Here is a 6,887-nt window from a genome sequence, read left to right as displayed (position 1 = left end):
AGTACCTTTCTTATCTTTTATCTCTAAGTCAAATTCTTGTAAGAGCAGAATCCATCTTAAAAGTCTTGGTTCGGCATCCTTCTTGCTTAGCAGATATCTAATAGCGGCGTGGTCGGTATAGATGATAATTTTCGCCCCTACCAGGTAGGAATGGAATTTGTCCAAGGCGAACACGACGACTAGAAGTTCTTTTTCAGTGGTGGCGTAGTTCATTTGGGTTGGATCTAGTGTTCTACTTGCATAGTAAATAACATGAAGCTTCTTATCCTTTCTTTGTCTTAGCAATGTGCCTACTGCGTAATCACTCGCATCACACATGATTTTGAAAGGTAATCTCCAGTCAGGTGGTTGCATTATGGGTGTGGTGATTAAAGATGTTTTTAGTTGGTTGAACGTTGTTAAACATTTTTCATCAAATATAAAATCAGCGTCTTTCATTAATAGACCCATAAGCGGCTTGGTAATTTTAGAGGAATCTTTAATGAAACATAGGTAGAAACATGCGTGTCCTAAAAAGCTTCGTATTTCTCGTACAGTTTTCGGAGGTTGAAGGTTCTCTATGATTTCGATCTTAGCTTTGTCTACTTCAATTCCTCTATCAGATACCATGTGACCTAACACGATTCCTTGTTGAACCATGAAATGGCTTTTCTCCTAGTTTAAAACGAGGTTTACTTTTACGCATCTTTCGAGTACCATTTCAAGGTTTGATAGACATCCTTCGAAACTCTGCCCACAAACAGAAAAATCGTCCATAAAGACTTCCATGATGCCGTCTATAAAATCGGCGAAGATTGCCATCATGCATCTTTGAAATGTTGCGGGAGCGTTGCACAATCCAAATGGCATTCGTCGGTAAGCGAATGTACCATAAGGGCATGTGAAGGTAGTCTTTTCTTGGTCGTCAGGATGGATTGGGATTTGAAAGAATCCTGAATAACCGTCTAGATAGCAGAAGTGAGAATGCTTAGCCAATCGTTCAAGCATTTGGTCAATGAAGGGTAGAGGGAAATGATCTTTCCGAGTGGCTTTGTTTAGTTTTCTATAGTCGATGCACATTCTACTTCTGGTCACAACTCTTTGTGCTATAGATTCGCCCTTCTCATTCTTAACGACTGTAACACCCCCTTTCTTGGGTACTACATGAACGAGGCTAACCCATTGACTATCGGAGATCGGGTATATGATTCCAGCATCTAGAAGTTTCTTTACTTCATCCTTGACTACCGTACTTAGGATTGGGTTGATCCTTCTCTGGTGTTCTCTAGAGGTTTTACGGTGTTCCTCCAGCATAACGCGATACATACAGATAGAAGGACTTATTCCTTTTAGATCGGTGATGTTATATCCTAACGCAGTTGGATATTTCCTTAGGACATCTAGTAATTTCTCAGTTTCCATCTGTCCCAAGTCAGCGTTGACTATTACTGGTCTTTTCAGTTCAGTGTCTAGGAATTCGTATCTTAGGTTCTTTGGTAGTGCTTTTAATTCCAAGTCAGGTTTCTTTGGGTATGGCATGTGGTTGGGTGTAAGTGCTAAGCATTCGCTTAGACTTTCGTTTTGGTATGGTTCATGCCAATTATCGTCTTCAAAGATTGGAGGGATTTGGATTTTCATTATATTAGAGTATGTGGTTTCTTGCATCTCCATCTCTCTCACGCACTCGTCTATGACATCGAGTAGATAACAGGTGCCGTCTATAGCTGGCGCTTGTAAGAATAGGGTCAAGATGAATTCAACCTTTTCCTCTCCAACTTCGAATGTCAGCTTACCTCTCTTTACGTCTATTATGGCTCTGGCGGTAGCCAAGAATGTCCTTCCTAGTATGATAGGTGTAACACCCCCTTTTTTCTACCCCAAAATACTTAACATATAATCAGAGTAAATGAGCACGCATGTAAACAAAAGGGCGTCACATCGACGTTTTCAAAAACTAAAAGCTTCCAAAAACCAACATCATTCATCATCAATATGCAATACACCTGGTCATTTAAAATAACACATTTCACTTATCATGAATATTCATGAATATGCGTTCGCAGTGGAAAATAATGAATATCCATGCATTTCATAAAATGATCCATGTCCCATACCATGATCATCTCTCAATAATCTCTTCAAGATAAAAGAAGACCATATCCAGAATATTTGGCACTACGGCCTCTCAAACAGCAATTGCAAATAAACATGTTCATAAGTAATAACATAATGCATATCCAAATAAGATATGAGTTCAATACTACTAATCTACCCGGTGTTACATGACCAGAGCATTGACTCACTACCTAGTCTCCAAACTAGAATACGGAAGCTCTCCGGCTAAATCTCGAATGAGCTACCTTCCACTTACTTCAGCAATACTACTCTTGAGTATCTGCGCGATGCCCATGTAAAGGAAATATTCAAACATAAAGGGTGAGAATTCAAATCATTATGAAGAAGCATAATAAGGCACAATGATTAAATCAACAATTAAAGGAATTCATCACACGTCGTATAACCATGTAAATAATACTAACCAACATTTATTTCACATGTTTCCAACATCCATCAAAACTCAAGGAGTACAATATTAAAATCCAATACTATATTCCCAAAATATACACATAACTACAATTATCACATAATCACATATTTTGCCAAGTTATGTATCCAAACATCACCAAATTCAATTACCAAATCTCATACACACATCACAATCACATCAATGCATACACTCAATCATCACATAACTCTAATGTGACTCAATGCAAGACATGTGACTCTATGCATGCGGTACCTCAATGTGAACCCAACGTTTCACCGCTTTCCGATTCAATATCTAGAATCCAAGCCACGCTTCCGATCCGGACAAGATCAAAGCCACTACGTCTATTTCCAATTAAGGATCAACGTCTACTACGCCTATTTCCAATTAAGGATCAACGTATGCTACGCCTATTTCCTTTCAAGGATCAATGTCTACTACGCCTATTTCCAATTAAGGATCAACGTATGCTACGCCTATTTCCATTCAAGGATCAACATCTAATACCATGTGAACCCACAGTTTCACCGCTTCCACTATGAAGTCGACCATGCCATGAATGAATGTACAAATACAAATACATATGCAATTAAGATCATCTCTACCATCTTAACATTCCACATATCACCATAATTCAACTCTATGAATTATCCACCAATGATACATATACACACTCATAACAATATATTATTCACAAATATAGGCTAATTATCAAATACGCACACTTAGAATTCATTTCAAAATGAATACATCTTTAACAGTGTTAACCGGTTAACGCATTTAGGTAACCGGTTAACGCGTAACAGAATGCACTTCCTGGCAGATTTCAACAGTGTTAACCGGTTAACGCATTTGGTTAATCGGTTAACGCAAAACAGAAAGAAATTCCTGGCATATTTTCAACAGTGTTAACCGGTTAACGCATTTGGTTAATCGGTTAACGCAAAACAGAACATAATTTCTGAGCAGATTTTTAGCAAGTAACCGGTTAACGCTCGGTGGGTAACCGGTTACCACAAAAACAGAATGCAGAATTTTCTGCGTTTTTCATCGTTGAAGGACTTTCCGACCTCCGATTTCGATTCCGTAAAAAACCAAACGTTTAGAAAATTATAACTCATACAATACTCTAAGTATATAAGGTTAATTTACAGTTTTAACACAATTAAATCACCACAAATCAAAATACTCATCAAAACCTAACAATTTCAAACAACCACACAAAATTAGGGATTTTAACCTAAACATACTTCTACCCATTGACCCAATCATACTAACCCATAATAATAAGGATTCCCCCCTTACCTCTTCGATTTTCTGGAAACGCTAGCTCCTCTATTGTTCTTCCCCTCTTCTCCTTACTTTTCCTCTTCTCTTTCTCTATTGTTGTCAAATGATCAAATGAATCCTAATTCTCACTCTCCTCACCTCTTATATACTAGTATTACATTTGGGCTTAAGGAATGATACCTCTAATTTAATTAATAGGCCCAATAATACCTAGTATTATAATATCTCTATTTAATTCAAATAAATTAAACCAACACAATTAACACACCAAATTAATTAATATAATTAATTATTCAATTATATCTCATATCAACTAAATAATTAATTAACACACCAAATTAATTAATATAATCAATTGTTATACTACCTAACAACCAATTAATTAATTAACACTCCAAATAAATAAAATAAAATATAGTAATAATAATATAAGAAATAATTACTAAAATTAGGTTGTTACAATAGGTGTGCTGGCATCTTCTTTGATGTTCATGATTATGAAGTCTGTAGGAATGTAAAATTGTCCTACACGTACGGGGACATTCTCTAGTATACCGACAGGATATTTGATTGAGCGGTCAGCTAATTGAATAGACATCTTAGTCGGTCTTAATTCTCCCATACTGAGCCTTTTACAGATGGTTAAGGGATTACACTAATGTTGGCTCCTAGATCGTATTGAGCTTTGTCTATGACGAATTTTCCAATGACACAGGGTATGGAAAAACTACCTGGGTCTTTTAGTTTGGGAGGCATGTTGTTTTGGATTATTGCGCTACACTCGACAGTAAGTGTAACTGTTTCGTTATTCTTAATCTTTTTCTTATTGGATAGGATTTCCTTAAGAAATTTGGCATAAGAGGGCATTTGTGTGATGGCTTTTGCGAAGGGTATCATAATGTTTAGTTGCTTCATAAGTTCAACAAATTTCCTAAATTGACTCGCAGTTTTAGAACTTGTGAGTCTTTGAGGATACGGAATGGGTGGTTTATAAGGAGGCGGAGGCACATAAGGTTTTTCTTTCTCTTCGGCCTCTTGGGTATTATCTTCTATTTCCTTTGGTTCATTCACCTGCTCAGTTGAGGTTTTGTCTGGTTTTTGGTACATGGCAGGGTTTTGGAGTCTTGGGTCCACGGGTCCGTCTATTTCTTTTCCACTCCTCGGTATAACGGAATTTGCATGTCCTTTTGGATTAGGTTGCGGCTGTCTAGGAAATGTTCCAGCTGGAGCGGCTGTAGATGCTTGATGTTGAGCCACTTGTGAAATCTGTGTTTCAAGCATTTTATTGTGGGTGGCTAAGGCGTCTACTTTGCTCGCTAGTTGTTTGAGTTGCTCGCTGGTATGTATGTTTTGGTTTAAGAAGTCTTTGTTTGTATGAGCTTGGGTAGCTATGAAGCTTTCCATCATTAATTCGAGATTTGACTTCCTAGGCATGTTAGGAGCATTATTAGTTGGCTTTTGATATCTAGGCGGAACAGCTGGTGCTTGGCCAGGTGTATACAGGGCATTGTTATTCTTATACGAGAAATTAGGATGGTTTTTCCAACCTGGGTTGTAGGTGTCCGAATAGGGATTTCCTTGTGTGTAATTCACTTGATCGGTTGGGACTCCTGCTAATATTTGACATTCTTGTGCAGTGTGTCCAGGGTTTCCACATAACTCACAGTTTGGAGTTACAGCAGCCACGGTGGTTGTGGGTGATATGGTCAAGTTATCTAATTTTTAAACAAGGGCATCTACCTTTGCATGAACATGGTCAAAGCTACTGATTTCGTACATTTCACCCTTTGTCTGGGACTTTTCCACTTGAGTTCTTTCACCTCCCCATTGGCAATGGTTTTGGGCCATGTTTTCAATGAGTTGATAGTCTTCGTTGTATGGCTTGTCCATAAGTGCACCGTCCGCGGCAGCGTCTACTATCAGCCTTGTGTTATACAGAAGCCCATTGTAAAATGTGTGAATGATCACCAAGTCTTCGAGACCGTGATGTGGACATATCCTCACCATGTCCTTGTATCTCTCCCACGCTTCGTAGAGAGATTCTATATCTTTTTGCCTAAATTCGTTGATTTGAGCTCTCAGCATAGCAGTTTTGCTCGACGGAAAATATCGGGATAAGAAGACGTTCTTCAGTTCTTCCCATGTTGTAACGGAGTTGGAGGGAAAGGATTGCAACCAAGCCCAAGCTCTATCCCTTAGCGAAAAAGGAAAGAGGCGCGGTCTTATCACATCTTGAGATATACCATTCGCCTTTACAGTGTCTGCGTACTGCACAAACTTGGTCAGGTGTTCATTAGGATCGTCCGTAGGATTTCCAGCAAATTGATGTTGTTGGACGGCTAATAATAGTGAGGTCTTCAGCTCGAAATCGTTTCGATTGAGAGCGGGGGCAGCAATGTTGTTGTGAGGTTCTTGTTGGGACGGGGTAACGTAGAATTTAAGAGGACAATTATCTGGTCCTTCTTCAGCCATGGTTGGTTTTTCTTCTGGTTTAGGAGGAGAGAAGATATCGGGAATATCGTACTTTTTTTGATATTCTTGTATTCAGCGTCTTATGTATAAGAAACGCTTTAGTTCTTGGACTGATGGTGCTAAGTTATCACCTGGACATTTGTATAAGTGAGATTGTAAGTCTCATATTCCTCATGGTATTATGTGAAATTTTTTCTCCTTTTCCATTTGTGAGAGGTAGTGGCATACTTGTTGATTTTATCCAAGTTGGAGCCCTTCTCATAAATGATGTATAGGTTCATACTTTCATGCTTGTGAGTGGATAGTTGAGTACTCTCCAAAAAGTGACCAAAACATATTTTCTTCTTTACTAACATTTACTAACATCTTATTATATTAACTTTATTTTAGTGTCATTTACTTCATGCTTTTTATTTCTTGTTATTTACTTTATAATTTTATTTTATCATCTCATATCATATTTGCTCTTTGTCTATGTGGACCTTTGTTTATGTTTATGTTCTTTTTCCTTTGTCCATTTGGACTTTCATTTTCTTTTAAAATTCATTAATAAAGGAAAAAAACCTAAAAGGAACTTGGTTATCTTGATTCATGGACT

The 6,887-nt window shown here is 37.9% G+C and overlaps 1 non-coding gene across 1 annotated transcript; it reads left to right on the top strand.

Annotated features, from left to right (window-relative positions):
• Positions 1-5,795: 5,795 nt before the first annotated feature.
• On the top strand, positions 5,796-5,902 carry LOC127089005 (small nucleolar RNA R71). Its single transcript, XR_007790787.1, has one exon. It is a non-coding gene; the product is annotated as a small nucleolar RNA R71 (small nucleolar RNA).
• The last annotated feature ends 985 nt before the right edge of the window (positions 5,903-6,887 follow it).

Source organism: Lathyrus oleraceus, chromosome 5 (genome assembly GCF_024323335.1).
Source record: "Lathyrus oleraceus cultivar Zhongwan6 chromosome 5, CAAS_Psat_ZW6_1.0, whole genome shotgun sequence".
Taxonomy (NCBI): Eukaryota; Viridiplantae; Streptophyta; class Magnoliopsida; order Fabales; family Fabaceae; genus Lathyrus; species Lathyrus oleraceus.
Note: the sequence above shows the minus strand (reverse complement) of the source record. Positions and strands in the feature narration are given on the sequence as shown.